This window comes from Scardinius erythrophthalmus, assembly GCF_964197995.2.
Source record: "Scardinius erythrophthalmus genome assembly, chromosome: 17".
NCBI classification, from domain to species: domain Eukaryota; kingdom Metazoa; phylum Chordata; class Actinopteri; order Cypriniformes; family Leuciscidae; genus Scardinius; species Scardinius erythrophthalmus.
In genome coordinates this window covers 8,228,818-8,243,682 of record NC_138237.1, presented here as the reverse complement: position 1 = coordinate 8,243,682, position 14,865 = coordinate 8,228,818, and the positions used below count along the sequence as shown (strand labels likewise).

General features: G+C 37.0%; 1 long non-coding RNA gene across 2 annotated transcripts; it reads left to right on the top strand.

The window, feature by feature from the left end:
• Window positions 1-841: 841 nt before the first annotated feature.
• On the top strand, window positions 842-4,605 carry LOC308705597. 2 transcript variants are annotated; one of them, XR_014031945.1, is made up of 3 exons: window positions 842-1,373; window positions 2,552-2,655; window positions 2,810-4,605. It is a non-coding gene; the product is annotated as an uncharacterized lncRNA (long non-coding RNA). The 2 variants fall into 2 exon arrangements; XR_014031946.1 differs by having other exon boundaries at window positions 853-1,256; window positions 2,810-4,441.
• The last annotated feature ends 10,260 nt before the right edge of the window (window positions 4,606-14,865 follow it).

The following is a 14,865-nucleotide window of genomic DNA, read 5'->3' as shown; positions in this document are numbered from 1 at the left end:
TTTAATGTGGTACTTATTGTAAATGCACAGTAACCACAACACTTACCATGCTTTTACCACAGTAACCATAGTTTTACTGTGATAGGTGTGGTAAAAGGACAGTAACCACAAAACTTACCATGCTTTAAACCTCAGTAACCTTAGTTTTACTGTGATTGGTTTAGTAAGGACAGTAATCACAAAACTTACCATGCTTTTACCTCAATATTGATAGTTTTAAAGTGATATTTGTTGTAAATGCATATTAACCACAACACTTGCCATGCTTGTAAGGCTTTATAATGTAACATCCAATATTTGTAAGGTAAATCAGTACTTTTTCCTTTAAATAATCCTATATATTATACATAATGATACTTTCTTTTCTCTTTTTTCAGCTGAAAAGACCAAAGGGGCCTTTCGGACTCAGTCATCCCATTATTGTTGGAGGAGAAGTAAACGGAGGAGACGGACAGCTGCAAAGGCAAACATTCGCAATGGTATGTATGTGTTGGTTTTAACCCTAAATCAAACATTTTATCAAGCATTTGTTGTTTCTTAAAACTTTTCTCACAAAACCCATAGCCCAATCAGTACAAACATAGACTGAAAGTCTTAATAATTCACAAGATTTAACAAGTTGTCAAATTCGTACGATACTCGTGTAGCCCTATGAGAATTTTGGGTATTTCCTAAAATCATTATTTTTATTTTGGTTATTTTCTTTAAAATGTACATTTCATGTTGTTAAAAATGTTTAAATAATGTTTATGTATGTTGAAAAAATAAGTTAGTTAAAATTCACTTACCTAGAAGAAAGATCCAATCAGGGGTCAGGGTGAGAGGTCGCGAGGAAGCAGGAAGAGAACGTTGGGAGAACGACAGGAGAAAAAAAAAAAAGAGAGAGACATAAGTGAGAACGGCGCTGTGACTGCCACGTTAACAATTGGTAAAACACCAAGTTTAATGCGTGTGATGGTAAATGAAATGTAATTGTATACTGCAAGTTTACAGTGAAATAGTTAATGGTTTTGAAGGACTCGGTTAGAGTTTTTTCGACGTAGGAGAGAGAGTGGACGGCTAGTCAGCATGATTCAGCTATAAAGACTATGCCAGCGAGTAGCCTGCTCGGTTGCCCTTTTGTGCATCGTCTGAAAAAACACTTATCTCCAGAGCCATTCCCTGCTTAGCTGTCGGACGACGTCTTCTACCACCAGCATCGCCAGCACCGCGTTGCCGCGGCGTGGACGACGACAACGACCAGCATTAATACAGCAGTGAGTTTTTGTTTTGTTTGCTGCGTCACGACGCGAAGCGGCCATTGTGTTTAAGGTCTCTCCTCCGCTCACAAGCCACGCTACAGGCCTGCAACGTGTCCTCCTCTGACTTTCTGGGTATTCATTTCCTTTTATTTTATTTAGTGGCCACTTAGTCATTTGCCGGCTTAGCTTTAATTTGGGGAAATTCAGTGTGTTTTTTTGGTATAATTGGTCATTTGATTGAACTGTTTCATTTGAATTGCACTTTTGATATTTGCACTGTATATATGTAAATACTATATTTTTTTCAGTAAATAGTTTAAACGTATTTCTGTTGAAGATTTTCATTACATTGGGTTTATGATATTAATCATTTTGATACTAAAAGCAAGATAATTTTGAGTTTACAGTAGCCTGGTTTAAAGTGAAAGTGTTTATTAACGGTGCTTAAGATAGCCTAAGTGACATTTCAATTGATGCTTATTGCACTTGTAGTATTGTAATTTAAAAGGTTAATGCTTATTTAACCAAGCACTTGAGATAGCCGCATACTATTAGTGTTTCACTTTCAGTTAGCTATAGAGACTCTTTATTGCCATTTTGCATTAAGTTAAAAGCTACCATTAAGGAAACTGCTAACAACTAAATAATAATTAAGGAAATATAGTAAAGCATTAATTAATATTAGAGAGAGATCTCTCGCTACATAGGAATTCGGGGAGCGCACTCCGCACTAATAGCTAGACACGCTAGGGGGCGCTACACTCGTACATATTTGTATACTCGTACACAATCCTGCAGCTTTTACTCCTAGTGCTGTCATTGGCTACTGCCTCAATTCCTGTGCATATTTATCGCGATATTTGTAAATCAGTTGCGCCACTTCTTGGAAAGTTGTCGGATGTCACACACACTGTCAGAAAGTTTATATTAATTGCAAATTGGACCCCGTCTGTTCATGTTCCAGTGATACATGATGTCTCTCCACACCCCATAACCTACCTCTGTTTCCAAGAGTGGAAAAGCTTATCTGACTTGTCACATTACATCAGATACTCGATTATTTTGTCATAATCAGATCAGTTACACTGCTGATAACTGTCCCGTTTGCATGTAAATCATTTTCATGATTATTGCTTGCTATCAAAGACATACTTTTATTCATAGGAATGCCCACATATCAGTGAACTTATTACATAAAAATGCTTTTAACATTTAATTATGCAACACTCTTTACAGAAAACATATCCTACAGTTATAAACTGACTATTTGCAAATAATGTATTAAAATTACCTTCCTTTCGGTTTTGCAGGATTACTTAGTCCTTTTTTTTAAAGCTCTACCAATATCAAACTCAACCCTCACAAGAGCTACTAGTGAGTCGCAGCGAATCTTGCCGTGATCAGCCCTTCCCAGGTGAAGTTTCTTGAATATTGCAATCAGTTTTTACTCATCAAATGTTCTCTCCTGAATCATATGGTAAATTAACTTATTTATAACTGTCTTAATTTGTGTTTCAAGAACAATAGTAATTGCACATAGAGTAAGTCGAGACTATCTTGTTTTACAGCAGAGAAGGAAGACCAGTCTTTATATCAACGCAAGCTAATCGAATAAGTCCTTTGTTTCGGGTGAGGAAGGAACATCTGATGCCCAAAGAAGACAGAAAAGTGCGCGAGTCCATTTGTATGTCTTGTATTGAAACAATGCTGTAATATGTAGTACATAATTTGATGTTGACAAATGACTCGGGTCGTGTTTGCGTTCACACAGAAGGCGTTCTGGCAATTTCCCGGCAATCATCGTGCTGTGTGAAAGGGGCTTAACTGTCAAAGGACATGACATTTTTTGTTGAGATTTATATTTATGTGTTATAAATTTAATGTCAATTTGAGTTCAGTCAATCTAAAAAACAATTGTGATATTCAGAAGCCTATATTTATAATGTATGCCCTTTGAGGTGTTTAAAGTTAGGGGGTCTACACTGTGTAGGATTTACTCCCATCTAGCGGTGAAATTGTATATGACTACCAACTGAATATTACTTTCTAGCCCCTCCCATTCCGAGGGCTTTTTAACTCCTACAGTGGCCGTATTATTTCAAATCTGCCGGCATTCACGAGTAATCTCCCCCTCGCATTCGTCACAGTGCCACTGAGTGTAAAAACGCGAAGCTTAAATTTCCAGGTATGTCCCTCTTTGTCTAATGTATTTTCAAGATGGATGCGCAACATGGCTTCCGCCATTCGAGTGACTCGCTCGTATGTATTCTAAATGGGAGATTATAAACTTACGAGAATACTTAATTAGTTGGTTGAAGTGATTACACATTAATGAGAACGTATAATTTTGAAAGAACAAAGTGTTTTTTGCTAAAAATCAACTTAAAATATTACACAGTGTAGCTTTAAGTAAGATTTACGTAGAAAACATGATGTAACATGACCCGGTCCAGTTTGGAGTGGGTCTGCGCCATTTTGGGTCAGAACGAAAATGGTTGCAGAGAAACGATGTAGTTTGAGAAGGAATTGCCTGATCTGCATGGTTTGAGAGGCGCACACTGTAATTTGCCTTTATATATTTCATAATGTTTATAGTGTTGTTTTTTATTACTTTATGTGCACAATGTGATGTGCTATTCATGATGTTGATTGGATTTGTCATATTTCTGTTGCCACATTCACGTGCATTTCATCGGACATTGGCTCGAGAGACTTGTGAAGGACTGAGAAATGCATATTTTGAGTATATGTTTTTATTTCGTGTAGTTTTCACGGTGTCTACGGTGTCTACTGAGAGAGAGAGAGAGAGAGAGAGAGAGATACAAAATAAACAACAAAAGACATGTATGAAGTATCAAAATAAGCATTTCTGTATCAAAATAATTCAAGCAATTATCAACTTTTTTTTATAAGTTTAACAAGATTCAACCCATTTTGAAATGACCAAGTTGAAATGACAAAAACATCCAAGTTGATTGTGCTTAAAAATATAAGCCAACAACTTGCTTACAGAGTGGTACAAAGCACATGAGCGTGCTGCTGCTCCTTCATAAGCACCGCAAACCTGGCATGAAGAGCTAGGATGAACAGGTTTATCCTATGTGGAAATCTTTAAAAATCTCCTCCCCCTTCACATCTGTCAGAATAATTTTAATTTATGTTTTACCTTTGCAGTTAATAAACCATACGACATGTCACATTAAGGCAATCGCCTGCTGCGTTCTTCGCTGCCTAATTTATTGTCCTGAGCCTCCCTCTGGTGGACAACATTAGTATTATTGCCTTCATCTCTCAATTTCTAGTTGTTATGAATGCTGTTTATATAATAATTATATAATAATACCGCGATACAGACACAAGCAGCAAAATAACAAAAAAAAAAAAAAAAACACACAAACGTTTTGATCTCGTACTAGTGTACTTTAATATCACATCTGTCCATTTCTCAAAATGATTAAAGTGGGGTAATCAGTGAAATCTCAAACTAATTTTTTTATGGCAGATTTCCATGAAGAATTTACATCTGTGATCATTTCAGAGAACAGCAGAGGAACAGGAAGCTCTGGGTGACACTCTTAACAGTAGATGTTGCAGCATCACAAATAGATTTAGAGCCACAGCCTTTTACAACCAATGACTGGCCTCCAAAACTCCCCGATGAAAAGTTTGTGCATGAGTTGGCCATTGGTGTATGTGATGTATCAAAAGTCAAAAGTTTAAAATGAAGACCCATTAATGACGGAGAGGCACAAACGACTTTAATCTCACTCGATTCTCACAAGACTCATTACAGTAGAGTGTCCTTTAGAGATAAAAAAAAAGAAAAAGTGACATCCAGTTTTTATAAAAAGCAATTATGACCAGAGGAAAAACTGAGATTTGCAGATGCATCTTTGATCAGGAGATGAGTGAAATAACATGTCTGTTTCATCGCTTATTTTATAGCTTATTAAATCAAATAGCTTCACGAGAAAATGGCAGTTTAACAGGAAGAGAATTACATAATAAAACAAGTAGATCTTTATAAAATAGGAATTTAAGCTTGCATAATTTTACTTTTCAGTAATGATATATCAATGTTTCTATTTGTAAGGTAGTAAAGGTCTTCTTAAGCCAACCTGTTAACTATTAATCAGAAAGGATATAATTGGTCTCAAGAAAATAAAAAATAAAAAGAAAAGCCCTGTTCAGTCACATAGTAGTAGAACAAATTGAAAGGATTGTTGTTGGTCCGTGTAACGCTTTGCAGTTCTTTGTTCATAGCGGTTCAAAAACCCTTATGATGCCAAAAAAACGAGGACCGTGACGTCGCCCGCTATGGCGCAGCCGGGGCCCCACCCTGGAGCCAGGCCCGGGGTTGGGGCTCGTATGCGAGCGCCTGGTGGTCGGGCCTCCCCCCATGGGGTCCGGCCGGGCTCAGCCCGAAGGAGCGACATGGGGCCACCCTCCCGTGGACCCACCACCTGCAGGAGGGACCGTAAGGGGCCGGTGCTAAGTGGATCGGGCGGCAGTCGAAGGCGGGGGCCTAGACAACCCGATCCCTGGACGCGGAATCTAGCTCTAGGGACATGGAATGTCACCTCTCTGGCGGGGAAGGAGCCTGAGGTTGTGCGTGAGGTTCAGAGATTCCGACTAGAGATAGTTGGGATCACCTCTACGCACGGCTTGGGCTCTGGAACCACACTCCTCGAGAGAGGATGGACTCTTCACCACTCTGGAGTTGCCCATGGTGAGAGGCGGCGGGCTGGTGTGGGTTTGCTTATAGCCCCCCAGCTCAGCCGCCATGTGTTGGAGTTCACCCCGGTGAACGAGAGGGTCGCTTCCCTACGCCTTCGGGTCGGGGATAGGTCTCTCACTGTCGTTTGTGCTTACGGGCCGAACGGCAGTGCAGAGTACCCGGCCTTCTTGGAGTCTCTGGGAGGGGTGCTGGAAAGTGCTCCGACTGGGGACTCCGTCGTTCTACTTTTTTTGAAAAAAACGAAAAAACGAATAAAGGGGCCGTTTTCTCATTTCTGATTATTAAATTTCAAATTGAACAAAGAACTGCAAAGCGTTACACGGACCGTTGTTATTAACTGTTTTTGTTTATTCATTTTAGCTTTCATAACAATCGGTACCACATTTAAGCTCATGTTCTCCATTTTTATTTAAAGTATAGGCTATGCAATGCAGACATGGACATGTGAGTTACGGCCGGAAGCTAGTTATTTTAGTCAATAAAGTTTTAAATATGGATATTTTTCTTGCATGAACACATCGCTTCACTTCAGAAGGCATTTATTAACCCCCCAGAGGCGTGTGGAGCACTTTTATCATGGATAGATGCACTTTTATGGACTTCAAAACGCCCATTCACTGCCATTATAAAGCTTGGAAGAGCCAGGACATTTTTTTAATATAACTCTGATTGTATTGGTCTGAAAGAAGAACCTAGAATGACTTAGGGTGAGTAAATCATGGGGTAATTTTCATTTTTTTTTCTAACCCTTTAATATGAAAGAATAGCAGAGTTCACACCACAGCTATAACAATAACGGCACAGAGAAACAATATCGTTGGAATCACTTTCAGAACGATTTTATCGATGAACGATAAAATACATTAACAGCCAATAAGAATCCACCCTGCTGTAACGAGCTCGAGCATTTAAAGCGGCAGACAAGCACGCGCTTAGAATAAACAAAACAATTTTGTCGCTGGCGGAACTTAAAACCACAGTTGGCTTTGGGAAACACACCCCTGAGCAGGAAATTAAGACAGGTCAGTGCTGGGTAAGAGAAAATTAAATGCATTTACATTTATTTTTAATCATTTAGAAGATGCTTTTACCCAAAGTGACTTACAAATGAGGAGGGCAATAAAGCAATCAAACTAACAATAAGACAACAATATGCAAGTGACCAGTCCTAGTTAGTCATTTTCTCTTGTTTGGTGGGTGGGTGTCTCGAAAATGTCAGCCCAATCAGCAGCAACATGTATATAAACCACGTGGTAGAGATAGCTCGCACAATGAGTCCAAGTAAAGTCCTTTACAAATGTGTCCGCTGCAGCTCGGTATACGCAACAATTGAAGATATTAGAAGACATGATTGTCATAAGTGTTTTATAGTAAAAAATATAGCATATCAACAGTGATCAGCAATAATAATAAGCATCATACATTTTTCTTCTGAACATAAAGTTGATTTATTCATTTTTGTAAGAAAGAAAATATGATTTGAACTTCTTTACAGCATGAAAAGCTTTATTAAATATGACCCCAGGAACACAGTGATGTAGTTTTTTTTATTTCATAAATGGTCACATCAGAATTTCATAGCAAAAAAATAAAATAATAATCACCTCAGAACAAGCAAATATAGTACAGAGAGAATGCAAGCTATATATTCTGTACATCGTGTCTCATTTTAGAATCTTAAGAGCTATGGAATATATTTAATGAATTAATATATAGAATATATTAATATATTCAGTAAAGTGTGTCTGATTGTAGAATGTGAAGATCTGCTGTATTCAGTGCATCATGAAGTAGGAGAGCAGAGAACAGCAGAGGAACAGGAAGCTCTGGGTGACACTCTGAGCCCCGTTACACAGGTTCCCCTCACAACATGTGAAGTTCCCAACGCCAACACTACTAACTGATGCTGTGGCGTCACAAATAGATTTAGACACACAGCCTTTTAAAACTGACTGGCCTACAGAAGCTGATGAAAAGAAAGAAAACAAAGGTTGATTCAGTCTAAGCTGGACATTGGTATACTGTATGTGATCTGTGTCAAATGTTTAAACCTATAAGAGAGTTTAAATGATAATGACTTTAATCTTCTTCCATTTCCAGATCCTCACCTGTTCCTTTAATGCAGCGATCTTCAGTCCCTGAACATTTCACTGTGTTTGAGCAGCTCTTATCATCACAATAGTAACAATTCTTTCCATTTGGGATGGGTTCTACAGAGGGAAAATAAGTATTATTATTTTATTTTTTTTGTACAAAATATCTAATGCAACAACACTCCTTTAGCGGCTCCATTCAGTCAGTTCACCACAGACAAGCTGAATGTCATTTGGAAGTAAAATGAGTGTTGACTTTACAGAAGTAAATTATTCGTAGAGGTGAATTCAGGGCTAGTTGGACACTTTTTACCAGTGAGATGACTTGTAAAAAGTGTCCCAATCAACCTGAATTCACCCTACATGATAACTGAAGTACAATACCTGGAACATCTTGGAGGTTACACAGGTCTGTGCTACAGCAGGAAACAGTCGCCCTTACGTTGCCGAAATTAAAGGACTGACTTAGACAGGCAGCAGCACAAGCTTTAGTGTTCCCTGTAGAACTAATGCCCCCTAAAGAATATGAATGAGACAGAAAAGACCATTTAAACTTGAAAATTGATTTATACTTTTTTCCCCTCCATTTCAAACTATTTTTTAAAATACAAATCATTACAATCTGAGAGAAACCATTAAATATCTGAAAACTATGTAGAGTATTTTGTGATTGAAATAGTAAATTCTGCCAAAAAAATAAAAAATAATAGTGCATCTATTAGTCAATCATCATCTTTTTCAAACATATTAGACTTACCAACTTGTATCCCTATTATTGAACTTGTGCACTGAGTAGATCCACTGGGACATGTTTTAACCGTTTGTCCTGCACAAGAACCCGTCCCATTCGAGCACTCATAACAGTCGAGAGAATGTCCTTTAGTAATAAAACAGAGAGAAAGAGACATCAATTATCTGTATTTGTACCAGTAACATCACAAACATTATTTGTCTTCGTACCGGCAGTGAAGAGAATGAACAGGAGAAAAACTGAGATTTGCAGATCCATCTTTGATGAGGAGGAGAATGAAACAACGTGTCGGTTTCAGTGCTATTATATAGTCTAACAAAAGGGGAGGATCCTTATGAGAAAAACAAAACATAAGCTTCAGCTTACATCATTTACTTGCCAGTTATGTGTATAGGTCTACTTAAAGTAAACCAACCTTGTTAAAGTGATAGTTGACCCAAAAATGAAGATTATTCAAAACCTCTATGACTTTCTCTCTTCCATGGAACACAAAAGTAGATATTTTAAAAATCCATAACATGCAAGCCAATGGGTCTCAATGGTGTTTGGACCCAAACATTCTTTAAAATATATTCTTGTGTTCTGCAGAAGAAAGAAAATCACACATACTTAAGTTTACATATAGATTTAGCTATTAACTACATTCAGTGGTGAGTAAAGTTATAGAGAAACCCGGTTTTCAAGTTGTCAAGAATAGAACTTTTCACTTAAATATACTGGTAACACTTTACAATAAGGTTCACTAGTATACATTAATTAGTTTGAAGTAATAATGAACTGCACTTATGCAGCGTGTATTAATCTTTGTTAATGTTAATTTCAACATTTACTAATACATTAATCAAATCTTGTCAACATTAGTTAATGCACTGATTTACATGAACAAACAATGAATGACTGTATTTTTATTAACTAACGTTAACAAAGATGAACAGAATACAGTAACAAATGTTGCTCATGGTTTGTTGATGTTTGTTAATACTGTTTGTTAACTAATGAACCTTATTGTAAGGGTTAGGGTTACGGTGTTACCAATATACTTTATTATTGCAAAATTAAAGGATTACAATAAGAACAATTCAGTAGTACTTATACACATTACACGTCACCTACACATTGTGGGACATGTAACAACCTGTTTAAACAGAACCATAACTTTCATTTTCTCTGAAATCATGAGCAATGAGACTTTTGACTATTACAGGTCTGCCAGGTTTCTGCACTTACTGATCTTTTACTGTAATGCATATCACACATACTTCCTCTTCTGAGCACTGATCTCACACACATACCTACCTTATCATCACTCTCATCACCTCTAAGCACACACTTCACCCCAGTTCATTGTCCGATCTGGTTTCATACGAAGTGAACAACTCTTCAATGAATCTCCAGTGTCACACCACGTGTTTCTCAGTGATCCCTCTCCAGCGTCCCATCGTCCATCTCTCCATCCATCCATTTACTTCCATGTCCCTCGTCTGTGTCTGCTTCCATAACAGTGACATCGTGAAAGACAAAAACCTAAGCCTTTAATGTCTCTATAATGTCACATCAGAGGGAGTTTTATCTGTTCATCACAATCTCAAGCACACGACTAAAACAGTAAAAATATAATATCCATGCATTTTCCAAGCAGCTTGTCTGATCGGGGATGCTGGAGCCTAGGTCAAATATACTATTTCTCTTTATTTATTTTTCTTTATTCATCTTATTTTAGGTTATAACACAAAAATGCAAGGAGTAGCCTACAAAAGCAACAAAAAAAGCAAATGACAGACAACATCAACATCAGAACTATAAAGTGTGCGAATATTAACAAAGCATAGAAAAAAAGTTTAAGAACTTTACATAAGGATACTCAATGCAGATTTCCAGAAAGCACTGCCACACACTTTGAAATCGACAGTGAACGTTTGGCTCAAAAGAATGTATATTCTCCATATGAGTAACATTTAATTCAACCAAGTTTTGAAGCAAAGGGAGTCCAAAGATTTCCATTTTAAGAGTATTATAATTATTTCATAGGATCATATGCTGCACTAATATTTTTCTCTTCATTAAATGTTGTTTGAACAATGTCATTTGTGTTAATAGATATGGTACATTAAGATTGAGATTAAAAAGAAAATACAAGGCAGAGAGAGGGACCTTTATCCCTCTTGTGCAATAGTGATATGCAAACATAACATGCACAAATATGTTTAGTGACAAAACAATGAACTTTTTTCATTGAGTCCCACTGTTAGAGCTGCAGAAAAAAATAAAAGTTGCTCTGAGGCATATTATAATATGTGGATGAAATTAAATTTGTGGATGAAGTTTAATTTTATACAAGTAAAAAATATCGGATATATCAAGATATTTTGAGAGATACTTCCATACAGACATATTGAAAATAACCACCTAATCATCCATTTTTAGAGCTGCACCAGGCAGATGGTTATGGTGAAGCCCAGTCAAGGGCACAATGACCCAGAGATCTGATGCCAGTGTTTCCCAACCCTGTTCATGGGCTAATCTTTCTTTTTGAGACATACTTTTTCTTCCCTTTAAAGACATACATCATTCTTATGAAAATACCTGAAATAGCTTGATGAACACATATATCATCGCTATCATCTGTTTGTCTTCATGTTTCATCAGTCAAAACGTCTCTATCTGCATGTTATTACAGTATATCCATATAAGGCATTTCCTGAAACGTCATAAGTTTAATACTTCTATGAATCTCACTTGTGGACTTTCTGCATGAGGGATGAATCAGTATGTACTGGGCTTCCAGTATGAATGAAACAGATGACATGTGAGTGTTTAGCGCTCCATATCGCTATCATCTCCCCATTTTGGGTAAAAATAGAAAAATAATACTAAAGTACTTTGTAACGTAGTTACTTGAGTAGTTTTTTAAGCAAACTACTTATCTACTCTTACTTGAGTCATTTTATTTTTCAGTACTTCTACTTGTACTCAAGTAAATTATTACTTATATAGCAATACTTTTACTTAAGTTCAATTTGTTAATACTCTTTTCACCACTGTCCAGGGTTGGGAAACTCTACTTTAAGCTCAAGGGTTGCCAGACCGGTCTGGCTGCCAAACAGTAACTCAGGTTATAGGGTAGGACGGGAAAAGAAACACAATACGACTGCATTAAACAAGACACTTCTCAACAAGTTCACAACAAAGGAATACAGTAAGGTCATATAGGTAGCTATGATGTTGTTGGTGATGATAAAACAAATGTACATATAATTGCTGTCAGGCGGAAACCTCGTATTTTTTACATTTACATTTACATTTTACATTTAGTCATTTAGCAGACGCTTTTGTCCAAAGCGACTTACAAATTAGGACTAAATTAAGCGAGTCATCGTGAAGAGGCAAACACAACGCAAGAAGTGCTCAAAATATGAAGTTCCGGTGTGGTGAACAATCGAATCCGGTTGAAGAGATGAGTCCGAGCTTAGGACCCAAGCAATCCGATTGGTTTTATGGGTAATCGCTTTAGTGCCTGGTTAAAAATAATACAAAATCACTTTATTATAGAAGTTTGTACTACATTATAACGAGTCATTAATGTATTTTAACTTATATGTTTCATATACTAGTATTTAACCGAAGCTATAGATTGTGAAATTAAAAATTTCTCGTTGTTAGTGTTTTTTATAATAAATAAACAACATATTTGAGCTTCAAACAACTACATTTTCGACTGAGAAACTCTTAAAACTACATTTCGTGACACAATAACATAACGTATTTTTTAAATTTCGCGGTCTTTCTCCTCTGCTATTGACGCAGCTCGGACTCATCTCTTCAGCCGGACTCGATTGTTCACCACACCGGCATTGTTCAGAGTAGCGTAAGCCCAATAAAGGAGGATTAAAGGAAAAGGAAAGACTTTTTTTTTTTATTATGAGGTTAGGTGCATGCTCACGGAAGAGATGGGTTTTCAGCTGTCTTTTGAATGTTGTCAGGGATTCTGCATTCCGGATGAGGGTGGGGAGAGCATTCCACCAGCATGGAACCGTGAATGAGAATGTTCTGGAGAGTGATTTTGTGGCTCTATGTGATGGAACCACGAGACGTCGCTCGTTGACCGATCGTATAGGCTTCTGGTAGGGATGTAGACTCATAGGAGTGAGTGAAAGTAGGAGGAGGCTGACCCTGTGATAGATCTGTAAATAGATCCTGAGATAGATCTTTTAGACTCTGTGATAGATCTTTTAAACACCAAGTTGTCAAAGTTGGTATTTATTGTGGTTGTATATATAGTCAGACATTTGCATGTGTCATTATAATGTTAACATTTAAAAATGTTTTACATTTTATGAATATCAAGCTCAAATGGAGTTATGTTTTTTTTGACCTGCGAATGACAGAGATATGTTTTGTCCATCACTGGAACAGCCACAATGTGGCTTTCATCAACGTTTTCATCAACTTATTGGTTATAAAGTTTATTGTAGCAAAATGGGCGCTCAGTTTTTCTTGTTGTTGAATGCATTTGGCCAAAATCTCATGATATAAAAGATTAAGCGCTATGCACAGGATATTTAAAACAGTACTATATTTGCTTCAAGCAGACGGAAAATCCCAGACCACAGGTGCGTCTCAGTTCACGTATGCACTATTCTATGATGTTTTGTAGTATAAATAGTGTGGTGTGTTCACACTGAAAATTCTAAATAAAAAGTACACTTTAAATACCCGGATGATGCACTTAACTGAAAAAACGAAGTGTGGAATGTCAGACACTTCATTCACTCTGTCATCTGGCATGCAAATTTTGACTCTTCTCTGCCCCTTGAAATGCAAAAAGCCTTTAGCCTTTATAGACACAGTGTTTCTTGTGTTTCATCTCTTGAGGGAACCGAGGTTACAGTCGTAACAGAGGCGTTTTCGTAATGCCATCAACTGTAAGTAATTTGACAGTCATTGCGCTGATTGCACTATATGTTCATGTTGGATAGAAAACTAGTGCTTGTGTTTTGACAGATTGATTCAATTTTGAATCAGGTTTGCCGTGTCTAAATAAAGTTAGTATATGTAGAAAAAGGTTTTAGCATTTTGAAATGTAGAGTTTGTATTTAGTTAACAAAATATAGTTTTGGGCAGAAAATTAACTGTTTGGCCAATGTATGTGTGTTGCTGTGTTAAGGGTTTAGAAAAAGTACTTTAAGTAATGGTAAACGACTGGGTTACCAACTTAACCTCAGTTCTGAGATAAGGGAACAAGTATTGTGTCTGCTAGACTCGACTTACTTTACCTAACCTGAGAATAATCAATAATAATGTTAACGGTGTTAAGATCCAAGTACACACATCGCAATACAATACATTCCTTGTAGTTTCCTAAAACCATCATTTATCATTAACTCCCCTTGTGATAAGCTATAAAATGGCACTGAAACAGACATTATTTCATTCACCTCCTCATCAAAGATGGATCTGCAACTCTCAGTTTTTTTTCTCTTCATTTTTTTGACTGCAGGTACAAAGACAAATAGTGTTTGTGATGTTATTGGGTACAAATACAGATCATTGATGTCTCTTTCTCTCTGTTTTATTCCTAAAGGGCATTCTTTCAGCTGTTATGAGTGTGTTAGTCTGACGGGTTCTTGTGCAGGACAAACGCTTAAAACATGTCCCATTGGATCTACTCTGCATGAGTTCAACAGCAGTGGCACAATTAAGTCCAATAAATTTACCATTGTTTTTGACTATAATATTTCTATAACATACTGCTATATTTTACAGGAGCTGCGACAGAACGGCTACTCGTTTTTCTGGCGGAATTTACAATTTCAGTTATAGTCTTTATGCGGTTTAATATTCACAAACACTAGTCTATATCGTGATTTTATTTTACTTTCATCCAAGATCTGACAAATTCCGCATTGCAGTAGATGAATTGCGTTTTTATGCTTGGATTCCACGATTCCGTCCGTGTTTGAGCTTTAGAAAATGTAGCTTGTGTGGACGCTATACTACTTGATCAAAAAACTGAAAAGCTATTTGATTCAGAAAACATGTGAC